We start from the raw sequence: 20,702 nt of genomic DNA on the forward strand, positions 1-20,702 counted from the left end.
AGGGGACCAAGAAGGCCTAGGCATGTGCCACTCCCCACCCCACAGCCCAAAATGAGCGGGCACTGAGAGGGGTCACTTGACTAATGCTCCTGCCCCAGGGCAGTGTCTCCCCACTCCCCAAATGTCTGGGAACAGAGCCGACCTCTTCTTTGGACCTGGGGGCGGAGCCTGAGGCAGGTACAGCACCCCACAGGTTGTGGGCGCTCTGTCAGGAGGCACCGGACTTTTAAAAGCGGGGAACATTAGGACTGTTAGAGACACCAGGGGTGTCATCCGGTTGGATCCCCCCCACCTTGTTTGCCAGGAGGAAATCCAGTCTAGAGGGGCCCCCTCCCCTTTCTTGCCTGGGACCTAGGCTCTTTCCGTCCACCTCTGTATAGTTAGAGAGCTGGAACAGCTGCGGGGGGACTCCTGGGTGCGGAGGGGGCCAGAGCCTGGGGAGAGGAGCAGGCGGGCACCCTTGTGGCCAGAGCCCCCCCAGGGGAGGGGGAGGCGCCGCTGCCAGGAGAGAGGGAGGGAGGGGAGAGAAGAGGGGAAACAGTGAGTTAGGCTTCCAAGAGCTGAGGATGAGAGAGCCAGAGCTGGGAGGGAGAGGGCAGGGAGGGCTGCTCAGAAGTGAGGAGAGGGAGGGGGCCCAGCCAGGGGCAAGGAGAGCTCTAGAGGGAGGGAGCCAGCCCCTGACCCTGGCCCAGCGGTAGGGCTGTGCAGGGCTGTGCAGCCAACATGGACTTTGCCCGTGGCAGGTCAGGAAGGAGCCAGATTCTGCCCCTGCGGTGTCCTTTTCATTCCCTATTCCTCATTTATGATCCCACCCCAGGGTCTCAGGAAGAATAACTGACTGTGTCATCCCATCCCTTCCTCAGTTTCCCCATCTGTTGTGGGATTTGGACTGTGAGCTCTTCTTAGAGAGGGAGGAACAGAGCCTCCTGGGAAGTGTTGGGGGGTACTTCCTCCAGCTGCTGGCTTTGTGCCAGGGGCCCTGCTGGAGGCTGCCACCAGTCAGTGTAGGGTGCAGGTCTCCGCGGTAGGGCTCCTCTCGAGCCCTCAGAGTTGCTGGGCCAGGGAGTGGCGGTGGTGGGCCACGAGTGCTGGGGTGCAGTGTGTGTGTGTGTGTGGTGCCGGGCTGGCAATGGTAGGGGGACTGCCTGGGGCCTCTCAGGATGGCCAGGGCGTAGACAGGGCCACGAACTCCAGATGTCCAGAGCCAACCTCCATTTGGGGAGGGAGGAGACACCCTTGTGATCCACCCCCCTCCGCCTTATCCCTGTGGGTCAGAGGCTCTGGGGCAGCTGGGGGGTAGGAATGGTCCCTGTGGGAGCTGGTGAGAACTGCCTATGGGGCCCCTCGTGTCTGGAGCTGGGACCAGCACTGGAGGGATCCCCAGGGACTGCCTGGGAGGGAGGAGGGAAGGAGCCCCCCTCCCACCCATCTGACAGGAAGCTATGGCTTCGTCCAAGGCCTGGCATCCCCCAGCCCTTCCCTCCTGGATCCCCAGCATCTCTTCCATTGGTGAGGGGATGAGGGAGGTGGGCACTGAAGCTTCCTCTCCTACAGGGCCTGGCTTTGGGGGGAACGGTGAAGTGAAGGCAAAGTGAGGCCCCCTGCCTCCCCCTACGCGCGCACACACAGACTGAGCTGCAGTGAGGCCCTGCTTTCTCCTCTCTCTGCTCTGGGGTCCTTGGCTTGGGAGCCCAGGGGAGGGGCCACTTCTGCAGCTGGCTGGCCCCGAACTCCCAGCTCAGCCAGCTGCTATTGAAGCTTCCAGAAGCTGCAGCTCTGCACCCCCTCCCCGCCCCCTGAGCCAGGAGAGGCCTTTGCTGACCTGGGGGAGGGTGTCTTGGTGAGCGAGTGGGCACCCTTAGAAGGACTAGCACAGACAACCAGACAGATGGGTGGCGGAGCAGATGGACAGAGACACCCACGCACAGGCAGACGGAGAGAGACAGACAGATGGACCAGGACTGGGAGAGACGGACATACAGAGGTGCTGGCAGAGACAGGAGTCAGAAAAATGGAAGGGCCTGGGGAGAGAGTAACAGACAGGCAGAGACAGAGACTTGGAGACAGGGAGATCCAAGGGGGGAGACAAGGTGACTGAGATGGGAGAAGGAGAGATATGGGGGAGAGAGGGAGGGGCAGGAACAGATAAAGAAAGGGGGAAACCCAGACCGAGAGAAAGAGAGAGGAGAGACTGAAGGCTACAAACCACAGACAAGGATTTGATGAGAATCTGGAAGGTGTTTTCTCCTGCTTCCCTCCCCAAACCCCCAGGCCAGCCAAGTCTCCATTCCTTCCACCCCCGGCTCAGTTTCCAGCTGCTAAAGAGGTCAGGGAGAAAGAGAGAGAGGAAGACACACACACACACACACTCCCCCCAGATCCCAGAGACCCCTTTCCCCTGATCTCTTTGTAGGGGGAGGGAGTTGCGGAGGGTGCCTCTCCTAGCCCTGACCCCTACTCACAAATGTACATACCCCTTGTCTCAGAAAATATCCCAGAATACTTCCCACTCACTCCCCACTCACACTCACTGTGTGTCTCCTTGTGTAAGTGCACCCCCCCATACTCACGCCTGTCCACAGGGGTCTGGCCTCACACACACTCACAAATACACATTTTGTGGCATACATGTCTCTGCTCTCACACTCATCTTGAATCTCACAAACATAACCGGTGAACCTGTCCCTATGCTTTCTTACCCATACAGGCAGTGACACACAGGCCTCATCGTGGCTTCTCAGAACATGTTGATACACACACATACACAGTCACACTCTCACACAACAGTGGCAGACACCCCAGAGCAGAGAGAGGACTCTTTCTCTCTGGAGGGGAAGATCAGGGTTCCCAGGGAGCCATGGTGTCATGATGGGGGGGTATGCCCCCCACTCTGACCTAGCTGGCAGGGCAGGGAGGCAGGAGACACTTTCAGCCAGTGGCAGCCTTCCTGCAGGGCCTGGCCTGGACACAGAGAAACTGGCTGGTGTGAAAGAGCTGAGAGCTGGTGAGAGTGTGTATGCACATGTACAAACATGTGCGCGTATGTACAGGTATAAGGGATGGTGAGTGTCTGTTACAATGTGTATGAGAGAGACTGAGTTCATATGAGGTGGGATATGGGGGTGACAGGGAGATCCACTCCCCAAGGTGTGTGGAGGGTGTGGGTGTGGGTGTGACAGCTACTTGTCGGGTATGTCTGTGTGGAGGCATGCATATGTGACAGGTGCATGTGGCTGTACCTGGCTTTGCAGTGTGCGGGTGTGTGTCATGGGCGTACACATGTGAAGGACTGGGACTCTGGGGCTGAGGGGCATGTGTACCAGGGTGCAGTGTTCTGCAGATGTTGGCGTGTGGGTGTAGTGTAGGCAGGGTGCATGGATGAGGGGGTAGCTGTGTGAGGCTGTGAGCTCGTAGCCTGGGTTGGAGGGCTGTTTTCCAAGGCAAGGATGCTGCTTGAACAGAGGCCACCGGCATGAACACATGCGAAGGGGCTCCAAGGCACACAGTTGGGCGCTGACCCGCACAGACGTACAAGGACAGACATACCCGCCCCTGTCCTCCCTCTTGGTCTCTCCTGGCGTCAGTGGTTTTCAAAGGAGCCTCCACGAGGACTGTTTGCTGTGCAGTTCCCCCCACCCCCCAGCCCGTGCCTCTTCAAACACAGGGATGCCCCCCAGGCAGCTTTGTGGAGGCTCCTGCCTCGACCATCTGAAGGCAGATGGGTGGGCTGGGATCTGCTGTCGCCCCCCCAGGGAGCGAGGAGGCGGCACTGCTCCTTCGGCCTGGGCACAGGAAGAGACAGATGGACTGCCTGTCTCGACACCCGGACGTGGGGTCTGGGGGTAGGCGGGCACCACCGGCAGAGGGGCTCTAGCGGGCAGCCCCCAGGTGGGCCCCTGAGCAAAGGCCAGGACTCTGCCCTTCACCTCCTCAGAGGGGCACCCGCCCTCACCCCGCAGCCCCATCACCTGTCTGGGCACAGGGGCCCAACTCCAGCCCCTTGTACCTCCTAAATACACAACCACTTCCCCACTCACAGCTCCAGCACCCCCAAACACACAACCACCACATGCCTACCCACCCAAACACATATTACAGCCCTAGTACTTAACCAAAACCCAGATGTTTATGACCCCCAATATACCCCCAGACACCCCAGCACACACAGAAGGCTTCTACCACATCCTGAAACAGATCAACTCTTCCTCCAATCCCAGCACCTCCCCAGATACACCCAGGACCCTACTGTAGCCCTAATACCTTCCACACACTCAGGTTCTCAGAGTCCCAGCACCTAACCAGACACCCACAGACTCTCCCGACGGCCCCAGCGTTTCCCTCCGCTGCAGCTCATCACGTCCCCAGACACACCGATACAGCCCCCTACACCTTTCCAGACTCTCCCCGCGACTTACACGTACACACACCGCCTCAACACCCACGCGGAGGAGGACACCCCTGTAGCCACACCATTTACCTCAAACACACAGACACGGTGCATCTTTGAACAGTAATGTCCCCTCAGCTTCTCGTACCTTCCAGGCCGTGCACGTGCATGTGCATCCCGCACACGCACACCCGCCCCCCCCCAGATCCCAGCACCTCCGCAAACAAGCAGTCCTCTGTGTGTTCCCCAGCAAGCTGCAGCTCCAGTACTTCCCTCAGCCATCCAAGGGCCCAGGGACAGCCCCACCCCTCTCCAAACACCAGTCCCGCACTCATACACAAACACACAGGGCCCCAGCCCAGTCACCCCTCAGAGCAGCTCCGCCCTGCGCCCACACCTCACCCTGCAGCCGCACTCCCACCATCACACGTTCCAGCACAGCCTCCCTCCTCAGCGCTCTCCATCACCGCTCCCCCACCCCACCTTGTCCTCCCCAGCCTCCCTCCCCCAAACTCCCCCCAGATAGCCTCAGCCTTGCAGACACACTGGCCCACTCTTCCGTGCTCTCTCTCATTCTCGGCTGCCTGGTCCTCCCCCACTTCCCAGAGCCTCCTCTGCCTGGGGAGGCATCTCCACCCCCCTCATTGCCCCAGGCCTTTCATTCCTGGACAGCGAGGCTGTACATCTGGTTCAAAGCTGCCCCACCCAAGACCCTGTGCTCTGGGCACCCTGGCCTGGGCTTTGAGGGTTTGGGGCCTCTTTGGGGGCTCTTGGCACCTGGTCATCCTGGTGTGGCAGCCAAGAACTCTGAGTACCCAGCCATGCCCTGACTCTGTCGTGTATGGGTAGGGGGCGGGGGGGTCTGGGCAGGGGGATTTACCCCCAACCTGCAGTTTCTCAGGTGCTTGCCAAATCCCCCTCTTCTTGGGCTCACCTGAGGGGGACATTGGGCCTGGAGCTTCAGGAAAAAAGATGGAGAAGGTGCTGGCTTGACATGCTTCCCCTCCCACCCCACCCCACCCCCAGATCCGGGCTTGGGGCTTGGTCTCCCTGGGAGTCAGTTCCAACAGTGAAGGTTACTTTACTAGATGCATGATTTTAAACGGAATCTCCACCATCTGTTCCACCCCCTAATTACAGATGCACAGAATCCGCCTCAGAGGGGAGCATGAGGGGAGTGATTTAGAGGCTGAGCTGCTTCTGCCTGCATTAGGGCTGGGGAGACTGGGGGGGCCTCTGGGTATTGCTCACAGCCCCCCAATCCCATCTCTTTCCCAGGGACCCCTTGTGCCTCTTGCTGGGGGAAAGGCTCCTAGAAAGGTGCCCCGACCCCCTAGACCTGAAAGAGGAGGCAACTGCAATGCTGAGGGAGGGGTCCCTGAGAGATCGCCTGTGTCCCAGGCCCCAAGTCTGGGGAGGCAGGCTCCATTAGAGCCTTAAAAAATTCAGTGGATCGATCTCTTGCCTGCTTCTTGTGCCCTGGGGAGCCACAGGCGCTGGCCTGGCCCAGCTGTCTGCCCACCCCAGGGGTAGCAAGGATTAGTGAGGTTAGGGAGGGGGCGGTTAGAGCAGAGGTGGGGACATCCAGGTTTTGGCAGCAGAGGATGTGGCCAGGCACGCCAGGACCCACCAGGTGTGTTTGCACGTATGTGCCGGTCCTCCTTGGCACATCTGGCAGGCCCGACCCCAGCTTGAGCCTTGCCCTGTGGGGCTGGACGGGCACCAGGGGCCGGAGGGGATGGACCAGGGCCTGGGCCTCAGAGGGTTCCGAGGGACACCCCGAGGATGGGTCTACCTTTGCCCGTGGCTCCAAGGACCTGGGGCCCCGGCCAACTCGCTGGTGGTGGTGGCGGCCGCGGGCACGCTGTGGTAGAAGCTGGAGCATTCACTGTGGGGAGAAGGGGAGAGAGGCCGGGCTACAGGAATTTTAGATTGCTGCAGGCAGGAGGGTCTCTGGAACCCTGTGGAGCGGGCAGTCATGCAGAAGTAATCCTATCGCCGCCTGCCTGCATGGAGGAGAGGAGAGGAGAGGGGGCTGGGAGGGGAAGGATGGCGCAGCCGCCCCTTTCCCACCTCAGCCCCTGCCCCAGCCAGCTGTGGAGGGAGCCCGGGACCCCAGGGGGCTCCCCCCGGGAGGCACCACCCTTCCACCGCTGCCTGTGCCCCCTGGAGGGGCGGCACCGCAGCTGTTGCTCGGCTAGGAGCTCTGGGTTTTATAAATAATGCAGCTTGGAGGTGGGGGCCCACTCAGCCTTGGGTCACCCACTGTGGCATCATCTCCAGCTGGCAGTCCTGTGGCAGAGCCCCTCTGCCTTCCAGCCTGCTCCTCCTCTTTTGCTATGTGAGTTTGGGCCAGAGGCCCAGCCTGTGTTAGCTGGGCCAGGGCAAAGGAGTGTGGAAGAACCCAGAACCCCCTGTCCTTTTGTACCCCGCCCCCACCAGCCTTCACAGGTTAACTGGCCACTGGCTCAGCAAATCCAGGCTGGGAAGGGATGACCCGCTGTACAGGGGCCTCCCTAGTTCTAGCCCCTCCATTTTGCAGATGGAGTAACCAAGCCCAGAGAGGGCAGGGATGGCCAAGGCCAGCCAGCTGATGAGCAGCTCCTTCCTGTCCCATTCTGCTGTCAGTCAAGGCTCTTCTCAGCCTCAGCTCAGCTAAGAGCAGGGCCTGGGGGGCGGGGGGGATGTTTGGGAAAGTGGTTGCGGCTGAGACGTTGCCATGGCGATGTTGCAGGATGCCGAGCTGAAGTGGGGGTCTTACAGGGTCTCTGGGGCCCCCAGCTCCACACCCCTGTGGTCTTCTCCTCCCCATCTGTCCCTCACCCAGAGGCCTGTCAGGCAGCTCCGGTGACAGGCTGGGTGGGTGACAGGTGGTGCAGGTGATGGGCTGGGTGGGTGACAAGCTGGGTGGGTGACAGATGGTGCAGGTGATGGGCTGGGTGGGTGACGAGCTGGGTGGGTGACAGGTGGTGCAGGTGATGGGCTGGGTGGGTGACAGGTGGTGCGGGTGCGAGGCAGGCAGGTGACAAGCTGGGTGGTGACGGGCCCTGCTGATGACAGGCAGGGGGTGTGGTTGGCGGGGATGCTGTCTCCTGGCTGGTGGCCTGTCGCAGCCCCCCACCCTCACGCATGTGCACATGCACAGACTCTGGGTTCAGAGCTTGGGGCTAAGATACTAATGAGGCTTATTACGTGTGGGGGGGCAGGTGCCCAGGCTCACTAATGAGAGGCCTTTAACGAAGAGGGGAGACAGCTGGGGGGCTTTGAGGAATTTGGCTGGCCCTCCTGGTCTGGAGGATGAGCCAGGTCGGGACCCCACCTACCCTTCCCCCCGGCCACTTGGCTTTGTGTTAATACTACCCACAGTCATGATAGTTACCATTGTCCAAGCGTTTGCTACACTGGCCGAGCCCTTTACATGCATTTTCTTATTTCAACTCAGCAGTCGTAGGAGGGAGGCACTATTGCCCATTTTATGGATGAGGAATCTGAGGCTGAGAAGGCAAGGGACTTCACGTAACAAGTTTCTGTTGCAGCTGACATTTTAATCTTAAGTCTTTCTGTCCCCAGAGCCCGTGCTCTTAACCATCCCACCAGTAACACTCAGGTCTTGGCGCAGACCCCGACCTTCTCTCAGGGCCTCAGTTTCACTCTTCTGGAAAATGGATGTGCGGTGGAGGAGTGAGCACCATACGCTCTTCAGCTCTGACTTGGGTGGCTTCAGAGGCTCCTCCAGTTAACTGCCAAAGCCTCACCCCATCTGGCCCAGATTCTAGGTGACACCCCTGGACTGGAGAGAGGGCAGGGCTTAGCACTGAGGGAGCGGAGCTGAAGGGGGATACCTGGGGTATCCAGACCACTTCCTGCATTGTGTGGTGGGGAGGCTGAGGCCTGGAGAGGAGCAACAAGGGCCCAAGGCCACATACCCTGTAAGCTGTAGGGCCCCGTGGGATCCCAGGTCTCCTGGCCTGTTGGAAGGGCGGGGCTGGGAGTGGTGCCAGAGCTGGAGGTCACCTCCTCCTGGACCCCACCCACCAGCCTAGCTTCTTCCCTGGAGGTTGTGAGCCCCTACATCCTGGGAGGGTGCAGGGGGCTGTTGGCCACCTCTTTAGGGCCATGCCCCTTCCCCGTCAGTCTGGGCCCGTAGTGTCAGTTGATCTCCTCCCTTTGGGACCCATTGGGGTGGAAACTCCCTGGCAACAACTGATGGATGGGTTAAGGCCTTGACATTGGCCTGGGGCCACAGCATGACCCTGGAGGGACCAGGCTAGGGCTGGGGGGCTTGGAGGGGAATTTAAGGGAGAAGAATTAGGGTCATAAATCTTGGAGCATCTGGGTTCTCTTCTCCTCGACCTTAATCTCTTACCAAACCTGCTCTCCGGCTGCTCATCCAAGTCTGAGGGTTGAGGGGGGTCCACCTGCCCATTCCCCTCTCCCTCCAACTGATGCCTCCCCCCCCCGAAATTGCACCCCCTATGGGGAAGAACAAGTTGCAGCCACTGCCGCTGGACAGAATTAAGAACTTGTGTGTCTAGACTACTGGATTTGGCCTCTGATTCATAACAGTAGGCAGGGCAGAGAGCTTCACTGCCTCAGTGTCCCCAGCCTTGGGTTTGAAATCCTCTCCTGGTGCCTGACTGCTCAGTCAGGAAGGAGTGCTAAGACCAAGAGGGATTTCACAGCTGCGGGACACATGGCCCTGTCCTCAGAAGCCCCATTCTGAGATAAGCAGCACAGTCCTGGCCTTGAGAGCCCTCAAACCCAGAGGTGAGGTCTTGAACTCAGGCTGGGTGTGTGCTGAGGCTCAGGTAGGGAGTGGGTGGTGCTGGGTGGCTGGTCTGTTTTCTGAAGCAAAGGCCGAGGCTGGGGAGAGGCCAGAAGAAGGGTGGAGGTTTGCCTGGGGGCCTGAGGATCCGTCTGTGGTTGGGGGTGGGAGCCTGGAAGGGTCTGGCTTTCCCATAGTCCCGGGCAGCTGTAGCCTGAAGTTCTGGGGCCCTCCTAGCTCCCCAGGGAACCCGCTGCTGCCCGGCCCTGGGGACCCAGGCGTCCTGGCGGGTGAGGGCGGGTCTCTGGCAGGCGCCCTGCCAAGCCTCGCAGCCTGCTCACCAGGAATCTTGTTGCTGAGAGATGGAAGATCCAGGTCGGGCCTGCAGCTCATCTCTCCCCTCCGGGAGGAGGAGGGGCCCAAAGATTCCTTCCTGCACCCGCCCTCCCATCTGGGGCAGGGCCCTCCTCAGCAGTGGGTGGGGCTGGGGGGCCCAGGACAGGCCTCTAAGGCTCCATCACATGTCCTGGAGCCTAGCCCAGCCAGCAGTGGGCACCGGGGCACTCTGGAGGCAGAATGAGCCTGGTGTGGCAGAGGAGAGGCGGGGGTAGGGTGCTGAGGCCACAGGGGGCCCTGCATAGGGGCCTAAGCCTGGCCCTGGCCCCCACTGGCTCCCCCAGGGCAGAGGGTGAAGAGTTGGTTCTCTTCCATTATGGGAGCGTGATTTTATTCCACGTGTCACGGAGTCTGAGATTAACTTGCTCACCAGTCTGTGACAAACCCCTCACACCCAACACACACATACACACACAGAGGCACAGAGACACACGGAGATCCTTGGTCTCACAAAGGCACCTTCCACAGACACACATAAGCATTTCCATACTACAACGCATGGCAGACTCTCACATGCAGATACACAAGCACACACTCACACTTAAAGATACACCGAGATCTAGATCCACAGTCTCCAAAGCACAACGTTCTCCCACTCACACTAAGGCCACACAGACAGAGATACAAACAGGCGGTCCAGGGGGATGCTCGCAGCCCTACCTAGACATGCACAGATCAAGGACGCCCGGTGCCCCACAGGCACAGATACACGTAGACACACACAACCCCAGACACAGTCTTGTGGGCAAGCCTAGACCAACCGCCACACACACTGAGACAAAGGCCCAGATACATACAGAGACAAAGACAGGCACAGACACACAGCCGGCAGCACGCACACAGGCACAGGCGTGCACACCCGGACACAGACAAAGACAAATAAATGCCCAGAGGTTTTGCTGTGGACAAAATGTGAGGCGCGCACACACATCTGGGCCTCCTGCTCGACCTCTCTACCTGGGGACGTGGTGATCTGGCACCCGTGGCCCCAGGGAGAACTCTGAGGAACCTTCTGCTCGGTCAGAGCCCCCCACCCTGGGCCCAGGGCCAGCCCCCACCTCTGGCTCCCGGCCCGTGGCCGAGGCCATGCAGCCACACCGTCAGCAGTGCCCTGACATCCTACCTTACCCTCCGCGTCGTGCACACTCACGGTCACACCGTCTCCTGCACGTGCTCACGACACCCTCCACGCCCGCACACTTGCGGTTTCTCCCTCACACCCCCCTCGGGTGTCCCCTCCTTGTTGTCTTTCTCAATCACTGTCCCCACCCCCTCGCCCCGCAGACATGCACAACCTCCGGCACAGCCTTCGTGGCCCACACCCTCGCCTTCTCACGCAGACCCCCATGCACAAATAGAACGCACGGGCTCTCCGCCACAGACCCACAAGCCACGTACACGCGCTTCTTCACATACTTCCTCAGCACCGCTCTCACAGACTGATTCACAAATGCAGCACACTCCCCCGCATACATCCCCACCGCCTTCTCACATGCGCGTGTGCGTGCACACACACACATACTTTCAGAGCCTCCCTCACACCATCACTTTCCTTCCTCTGTCTCTCACAAACACTCCCTCTGCCAAGAGCGTGGCTCTGCTGCAGAGCAGCCTCTGAAGTACTTGTCACTGTACTCCACCACGTCCTTGGCCTTCCTGGCCTCAGTCTCTTCCCTTCCACCTCCAGCCCTGCATACTGTGGCCTTGTATTCTTTTGCCATTTCTCCGTTTAGTCAACAAGAATATAGAGAGTATTCATTTATTCATTCAACAAATGTTGACTGAGCACTGATTATGGGTTAAGCATTGGGGATACTATGATGACACAGGTCCTTCCCTCGTAGAGCTCTCAATTTTGTGTCCAGTTCGTTTGCTGCTTGTCTCATCTGACTAGAATGGAAGGTAACCCTTGATCTTGGATGTTGAGAGATGTGTAGGAGTTCACAGGAGGAAAAGTAGGGGAAGGGTGTTCTAGGCAGAGGGCAAAGCATGTGCAGAGCCTACAAGTAAATCAAGGTACAGTAGGCTGGAAACTGAGGTGATGCTCAGAGACTAGAGGAGAAGCTGCAAAGAGGGAAGAAGCCAGATGTCACAGAGTTTAGATGCCATGCTCAGGGGTTTAGATTTTGTCTAGTGGGCCACAAGGAGTCATGGGAAGTCTTTAGTGACAGGACAGGATGAGGAAATGATGGTGGTCTGACCTAGAAGAGGTGAGTGGGAAGGAAAGGAGACTCATATAGGCACAAGAACCAGTGGGGTTCCAGTTCCAGAGCTGTGACCTCAGGAAAGTCACACAACCTCTGTGACCTGGGTCCATCACATGAGGATGGGAGACAGTACCAGAGCTGGGCTTATGGTATATGCTCGATAAACAATAGCCATTATTGTCAGTTATTGGTAGGACACGGCAGGGCATCAGATGAGGAGGAGATTTTACTGAGCACCTACTGAGTGCTGGGTCCTGCGCCAGGTGCTGGGGCCCAGAGGGGAGGTGGTCTGCGGCTTCAGGAAGCTCACACACCGTAACCACAGCTCACGTGGACAACAGAGTGCGGGGTGTGCGGGTGGAGGCAAAGCACCTCGGAAGGTTAGAGGAGCATGAGGGCTCTGGGTGGCTCACGAAGGAGCCGGCATTGAGCCGGACCCTAAAGAGGCTGGTTGAACTTGGGCAGGCAGAGGTGGGAGAAGGAGCTTTGGGGAGAAGGAGCCCTGTGAACGACAGCCTGAGGGCAAGGGGTCTAATCTGGCTGTTGTGTGGGACACAGGAAGCGGGCGGGTGTCGTGGGATGGGATTATGGAAGCGAGACCTTGGTGGCCAGGTTAAGGGGGGGGGGTCAGCACGGGGTGAGCTGCACTCTAGAAATCCCATGTTTTGGTGGTAACATGGAATGTGTCCATTAGAGACTCTGCTCCAGGCTCCGCCAGTAAGCCGTTGCCCTCTTCGACCTCAGTTTCCCCATCTGTGTGATGAGTTCAGTCTTGTTTAGGAGGGAGTTCTGGTATCATGTCCTGGGGCTGGCCTAGCCTACTTCGTTGGGCATCTTCTGTCCTGGGATTCTGGGTCTCAGCAGTGCTTCCTTCCTGAGCACCCTCAGCCAAAGAAAGGAGCAAAATGAGGGGTTCCCCAGAGGCAGGTTTTGGGCGCTGCAAATGAGGGACCAGGAGCTCCACGTGGAAGGGAGGGGTCTTTGCCTGGATCTGACTCCAAGCCCCAGAGGGAAACCAGAAGAGAATGTCAAGGTCCCTCTTCCCTCTCGCCCTGACCCGTGTGGTGGCAGATGTGGGCCATGTGCCCAGTCCCTGGTCCAGGGGGTATCAGGACTATTCTGCCCACTGACAGAGGAGCAGGGCTTGGGTTCAAGAATGTGGCCCAGGGCTTAGAGTCCCCTGGGGTTAAGGAGCCAGGAGGCCAATCTTAGGGTGGCAGAGCCAAGTAAACGCCCATGGGTAACAGGGTTCATTTATATTTGGTGTTGCCAGGAGTTGTGGTCTAAGGCAAGTCCTGGTGACACACAAAAAAATAAAAAAAATAAGAAAAAAAATGCTGATTTTATAAAGACTGCTTTCTTCCATAGTTGACAAACTTATGATGGTACCGATGGTTGGATACTACTCTTAGAGATGAAAAAGGTCTTAAGGAATCTTCCATATTCCATTCACCAATCTATGTTCTTGTTCAAAGCAAAATTAATTCCTTTCAAAATTAACGTATTAGCTTAATAATTTTTAATCTTAAAATAATCTGTGAGAATGGGAATTTTGGGTAGGAAAAAGTGACAGAAGATGGGACAAAGAGAATTCATAGACAAAACAGAATTTTTTAAATGGTGGGTACGAACTTCTGTTTCCAACTATATCAGTTTACCTTAGGAAAACACACTAGAAAGGCCAGATAAATCATAAGCAACATTTGACTCTGAGCGTTAGAAAGCTACTGAGGTAGCCATGACCTAGAAAAGTAAAATAGAGAAAGAAACTCACTGAAGTGAGAACAATATTCTGCACATGCGTTTCTAGCCCAGTCATTTAGAAACTACTGATGAAGAGCAAAAGTCTGAGAAACCAAATGTGGCTCCTAAGAGGTAGAAAAGCCAGTAGATCTTAGGACAATGTCATAGGACTAAGGAAACCAGAGTTGGAAGTGAGAAATAACAAGGCAGCTAGAATTTTAAGGACCAAAATCACAGAGAGAGTAAAGATTCAGAGAACTGAGCTGGATTCAGCAACAGTGTTCCCTTGCAGTATTTTCCATGTATAAAAGGTAGACAAGACAAGATGCTAAGAAGTCAAACAAAAGCTAACTGAAGTCAAAGCAAAGACTTAGTTGGCTCATAATGCTGAAGAGACAAAATGGGGTTCAGAACCTATGAAAGATTTGTGGCCCAATGGAAAACTAATGATATGAATTAGGACATTGGAAGTCTCTACGTGTGTGTCTGTGTGTGTCTGTGTGTCTGTGTGTTAGGAAGGTTGATGCAACATCTACACTGAACCTTATAAAGAAGAAAAATGAGTATGAAGTTGGTCCAGGTGACTGAGGTGATCTTCCCCTCTGCTCCCTACCTAAGAATAGGAAATTCTCTCCTCAAGAAATACAGTTGACCCTGGAACAATGTAGGAGTTAGAGACGCTGACTCCCTGTGCAGTCAAAAATCCACATATAACTTTATGGTCGGCCCTTCTTATCTGTGCTTCTGAATCTGAGGATTCAACCAACCACAGATCATGTAGTACTGTATTACTTATTGAAAAAAAATCCATGTATAAGTGGATTTGTGCAGTTCAAACCCAGGTTATCCAAAGGGCAACTGTAATGTCATTCAGATTCTCTACAACTTGTCATATCCCAAGTCTGGTATTCACTGAAGAACCACCAAGACTACCAAGAAAAGGAGAATTAGAATAAAAATCAAAACAGAATCAGAATCATAGATGACCTAAACATTAAAGATCTTACATATTTTGGTAAATATTATCAAGTTCAAGAAAATAGATGACAAGGTGAAGAATTTAACTTGACAACTAGAAACTATAAACTGATTGAAGTTGAACTGATAGAATTAAAAATTATACGAAATTTAAAACTCGGTAGTGGATTGGACACAGGTAAAGAGAGGTAAGTGAACTGGAAGATAGAGTAGTAACAATATTAAGACTAAAGCACGGGAAACGAAAAGAATAAAAAGTACACATAAGTGCATTTGAGACATATGGGCCACAGTAAACATTTTTATCATATGTGTAAACTGGAGTCCAAAGAAAAAAGGAGACAGAGATTGGGATGAAAACAATATTTCAGAAATATTAACAGCTGAGAGTTCTCTAAAACTAAAAGGAATATATGGAGCCATAAATTCAATAAGCACTAAAAAAATGCAACAAGAACAAATACAAAGAAAACCACACCTAAGATCACCACAGCACAATTCATGAACAGCAAAGAAAAACATGACATCTTAAAAGCAGCCCGACGAAAAAGAGATTACTTTCAAAGGAACAATAGGATTAAGATTACAGTTTACTTCTCAGCGAAACTGAATGGATACTAGAAAATAATGGAATAACATTTTTAAGAGTTAAAGAAAAGAACTGCCCATTGGGAATTCTAGAGGCAGAGAAATTGTTGTTTGGAAGGAAAGATGCAATAAGGAAATTTGCAGACAAACAAAATTTAGAAAATATTTTCTCATCAGAACTGACTGAATTAAATTATAAAGGGAGACCTGCAGGCAGAAGGAAGATTATCACAGATGAAAATAAGGACTTTATAAAGAATTATGTAAAACAGAAAGGATAAGTAAGTGGATAAACCTAAATAAAATCTAACAACACAAAAGGGTAATAAAATATATCAAAAATTAGAATGCATTAAAACAAACGGAAGAGGAAAAAGTAGTAAAAGAAATTTAAGATCTCAGCATTGCTTGAGAAGCAGTAAAAGAGCTAATAAGTCATGGTACATGTGTAACTGCTACTTATGTAAAAGTAACAAGCTAATACAAGGGAAAATGGAATTTGAAGAAATCTCGAAGAAAGAAGAGCAAAAGGAACATAACAAGGTGGGACAAAGAGTAAACAAGGAGTAAACGGTCTGTAAGAAAATACATTAACTGTAAATACTCAAATTAAGGACAAGGATTATTGAAACAAACAAACAACCTAATTCTATGCCACCTACAAGAGACAAGAGTCAGATTGAAAATGAAAGGATTCAACAATTATAGCATAACAACAATAAGCAAAATTGAAGAATTTTTAATGTTAACATAGATTTGAAAGCAAAAAGTATCACTGGCGATAAGGCAGGATAATAAAACCCATTGTTACTTTACAAGGAATATATAAATCTAAACTTCAATGCAATATATGAAGGGAAATTCCAAAAATCTAAGTAGAAATAGAAAAATCTGAATTACCTAGATCAGTAACATAGAACCACAACAACAAATCAGCAGATTATAGAAGATCTGAATACCATCATTAAAAACTTTGGCCTAAATTTACATAAAACACTGTACCAACAATGATGGAATATATATATTATGCAGAAATTTTTAGGTGCACGTGGCACATTTATAAAATTGACTATATTCTGGTTATAAAACAAGACTCCGAATAAGCAAGAAATTTAAAACTATATAACCAATATTTTACCAAATAGTTGGATATTAAAGACATACTTCTGATCATTATGTAGGTCAAAGATAAAGTCGCAATGGGAATTAGAATTTTATTAATTGAATGATAATGAAAATACGCCATAACAAAACCTGTGGGTTGCAAATAAAACTGTGGTCACAGAGAAGTTTATGTATTCCAATTATACTCTCCAAATGTAAAACGGAAAGGAATAAAGCAACTAGAAGATAACCTATCACCCTGAGGTAGGCAGCTCCTGAACTGTACCTGGTGGAGAAGGCAGGGCAGAACTTCAGGAGGCCAGCTGAGAGCACGGTGAACACCATGTCAGGAGCAGTCTCCAAGAAAGAGAATGTACAAAGGGATGACTAAAATATATTTAAGAGCTAGCACCCTGACCCCTCTTAAGGATGACTTACGTTGCTGGGGAAAAAATAATAAGTGCTCGATGTAGAAGGTGAATAGCTTTATAATTCCCAGGAGAATCTTGGTACCAGGACCACACAAGAAAGAACTTGGAGTCCCCGTGGCTAATCCAGCAGAGAGAAAAGGAGAAACAGAGATGCGAGAGAAAATAAAGGGAACTCTTGGTGCAATTTGGTGCTGCTGCAGGCCCAAGTCCAGGTATGTGCTCTCTATCTCCGCATCTTAAATAAAAGCCACCATGTTCCTCAGTATTTCAGGTACTTAGAATTTCTCTTTAGAACCTGAAAATGGGGTCAGGTTTGCTGTCTGCATCGCTACAGTACAAAATAGAGGCAGGATGTTTGAAATAGTTCTCCATCTGGCAGAGGAGGCCTTGAAGCTGTGAGCCACTCGCTGCAAACCAGCAGGACATGAAGGATTCTTGAGCAGATCTGAAGCTACTGGGAGGCCTTTGAGGAGTTAAATCCCATAGTAAATACTGTACCTTCAATGGCCCCTTCTCCCTCTCAGTCCAGCCTTCCTCCACTCCCGTGGGGGCCCAAAGGGGTTAAATGAGCACTCTTTGACTTGTACTTGGTGGTCCCAGAACTTGACTTGGGCTTGGAGACTTCCATGAAAAGTCTGCCTTCCATCTACTGGCTTGGGTTTCTTGGTCTCTCTGCTCCAGGCTAATCCCTTCAACCTGCTTTTTCCATTTCTGCCAATAATCCCCCTCTCCAGACCTTCCTAATGCTCTTCTGGGGCAGGGGGGAGACTTACTGAGGGCAATGTTTATTTCTAGAGGGAGAGGTGACCACATGACTTCACACTGGTCGTCCCCTTGATTATTCAGTTTCTGTCTAGATTAGTCATGGGTGTTTGTGCACCCCAGCCTCACCCCCAGGAGGCTTTAGAACACTGTCCTTATCTCAGCACTGAGCCTCTATCTAGCCTCCTTCCCTCTCTCTCCTTACCCATCTTTACCCACAGACTCGCAGGCTTTCTGGACCTCTGAGGAAGATAAGCACTTCACTAGAACCTCTGCTACAGAACCAAACATATTGAAATGACTCTTTACGAAGATACTGAAACAACAGAAAAAGAATACATGACGATTGTTTCTCCTGAGGGTTCAGTTACCTAGGGGGCCTTTAGCAAACTTTGACTGATAAATCTAACCTTTCCTTCCTTGGCAATAGTTGATCACACTGTGAGGAAAACAAGTTAGAGAATGGAAAAATAATATTTGGATTTCAACGAAATAATAAAGATGCACGGACTATCTTTGACTTTTGCAAGGTGAGAAGACAGTTTACATTTTGATTATTTGAGGGCAGGAATCCCTTTTAAAACAGGGCCAGTCTGCATGATGCATTTAAAAATCAACCTTTTCAAATATAGCCATAACCCCCACAAGATTTCTTGATTTCTCTGGGGTCAGATAAACCATCACATCTCACAGTGGTGCCCTGTACATGAAAGTGATAAACATAACCTGGAAGCACGGCAGTGGCTAAAACTATGGAGCTGGTAGCCATTCGCTGAAATGATTTTTTGCTTTTAATTCATTGCATAAAATGCTAATGTCCAAATTCAGGCAGGTAGATCTTACCAACCATCAAGAGCTTCAACCCTGCTAACAGCTAAGTATGCACTTTTAAACCCTACTTTGACTGCTCCAGAAACTTACTGGGTTTCCTTAATGCCTCTCTTACTATTTCTTTGTGTCATTTTCTTTTTCTTTAAAAACATAGCTGTGTGATCTTGGGGAAGTTATATTAATTCCTTGAGACTTGGTTGCCTTCTCTGTGAATATCTGGGTATAATTTTATTATTGCTCAATAGAATTTTTGGTGATAATGAAAATATTCTATTATCTGTACCATGCAATGCAGTATTCAATAGCTACATAGAGCTAATAAACATCTTTGGAATATGGCAAATGCAACTGAGGAACTGATTTTTTTCTTATTTTTAAATTTGTTTAAATATAAATAATGCCATGTGGCTAGCATCTGTTGACATTACAGATCTACATAATATTTTAAGGACACTCTCCACTCAAAAACTCTACCATTTATTAACTCAACCTAAATATTTTTGCCCTCTGACAAACAAAAAATAATTTATGCTTCCCTTGAAATTATCTGCCAAGACCTTTATCAATTTGGGGACATTATATTCTTAAAATTGACTTTGCTTTATGAAACTTTAATAATGCTGGAGTTTCCTGCCCTTGGTACCACCTTTGTGATGATGGGAAATATTGTGGATGATCAAGGACCATTTCAAGAGATCATGGAGAGAAACCTCCTTCTGGATTTAATTTCATTATGAGGATGTCAAAATGCTACATTACTTAAAATAAAACCCATACCGTTTTTATGCTAAGTTATATTCTACATGTAACTGGAAAAATGTTAAAAAGATTTTTAAAGAACTGCGCATCTATTTTTGAAGCTGATTTGCCTGTTGAAGGCATGTTAGCACTTTATCCATCTCAGTACTATTTCACTTAGTAAACAAATGCAGTTGCCATAATTGCTGCATATGTGTCTGTGTTTCCTTCTAGGCTATATGTTTTTGAAGATAGAAACTATATTTATATCACAGCGCCTATGTATAGCACAATATCCATTGCTAATTCAGATTGTTTTAAGATATGAGACAAAATGTAAGACTTTTATTATAGTCATAAACATCTAGCAAACCAAGCAGAAAATAAAAGCTAATTTTCAGTTGGTTGGCCGAGAACAAAAAAGCGAAGAATACCTAGTGCAAAATCATATCTCTAATAACTACTGTTGGATTTAGAGCACACACATGCTAAAAACTATCTTCTTATCAAAGATTTGAGGTTGGACCGGAAAAATTTATATCAGAAGTGAAAATAATCTTGTGGTCTGACCAGCGTGGATCACACAAAGTAAGTGTATACTATGTATAAAGTAGATAGACTACAAGGTCCTACTGTATAGCACAGGCAACTATATTCAATACCTTGTAGTAACCTATAATGGAAAAGGATCTGAAAAAGAAATACATATATCTGAATCACTTGGCTGTACACCTGAAACACAACATTGTCAATCAACTATACTTCAAGTAAAACAAAACAAAACAAAAAACTAAGTGTAAAGGGAAGTATAGTTTTATAAATTCACCTCTGATATCCAATGGACCAACTGAAAGACAACAGAAACTACAACTTTCTAGGAGACAGGACATGGCCAGCAAACCAGGCCGTTACCCTCGGTAACGGTCATACCTGCCAAAAAATATACAGACTAGCCTGCATTCATGAATACATAGGAATTCTTCATTTATCTGGCATTGTTAGGCAATGAAGTATTGTATGTTAGGAAAAGTTTTTTTAAAATGACAAATTTAAGAGGAGTTATTTTAACCTTCACTCGGTAATTTTCTTCTAAAATTAAGAAATGTATCTACTGGTGTATCTAATGTTTCCGTGATAACTCGGGGTCATCAGTTCAATCAACGTTTGCATGAATGATGCAAATGGAAACACGACAGGCATGCTTACTGAAACTGAAAATGACATGGCACTGGCTGGAGTAACTGATGAGAGAGCAAGAGAAAAACAAAAATGAAAACAAACCGTGATCAAGAAACAATCAGTCAAATTCTGACTTTCTGTACTTAGTTTCAAAAAGAGATACCACAAATCCCAGCGAGAGACTCCAGCATCATTAGCTGTCTTTCTCCTTTGTTTCCACCTTCCTTTCCTTTTCCTTCTACCCTAGATTGTTCCAGGAAGTGTTTATAGCTCCTTGCAAGACAAATTCTAATACTTGCTTTCTCTCACACAAACTTCACAATATGTCCATGTGATAAATAGTGTGGAGGTAAAAGAGAATTCATCACAGGGACATCGCCTATGAAAATAAAATTAGAAACTAGCTTCTAAACATGCAGAGAGAAGGGCGTGGTGTCAGGCACTAATTTCCTTGCGAATTCCTCTCCATTTCTAATAGACGTTCTTCTTTATCAAGATCCCTTTTTATTGGTGTCCTATTCCAGACTGCTCCACTCCGCCCATCCTCATCCTGTAAAATACATTCACACTCTTTTGTGACCCTACTTATTTTC

At 50.8% G+C, this 20,702-nt stretch overlaps 1 protein-coding gene across 46 annotated transcripts in view; it reads left to right on the forward strand.

Moving 5' to 3' along the window:
- Positions 1-20,702, forward strand: part of LOC132597126 (metabotropic glutamate receptor 7-like) — a 303,251-nt gene that overhangs the window by 76,397 nt on the left and 206,152 nt on the right. For 28 of the 46 annotated variants that reach the window (XM_070045229.1, XM_070045244.1, XM_070045248.1 and 25 more), the window contains 2 exons: positions 16,668-16,811; positions 17,583-17,891. The exons of 15 other annotated variants lie outside the window; for them this stretch is intronic. The gene's annotated coding sequence lies outside the window, so the exon portion shown is untranslated. The remainder of the gene's footprint in view (positions 1-16,667; positions 16,812-17,582; positions 17,892-20,702) is intronic. 3 more of the 46 variants (XM_070045241.1, XM_070045250.1, XM_070045243.1) reach the window with 2 other exon arrangements.

This window comes from Globicephala melas, chromosome 3 (genome assembly GCF_963455315.2).
Source record: "Globicephala melas chromosome 3, mGloMel1.2, whole genome shotgun sequence".
In the NCBI taxonomy this organism is placed as follows: domain Eukaryota; kingdom Metazoa; phylum Chordata; class Mammalia; order Artiodactyla; family Delphinidae; genus Globicephala; species Globicephala melas.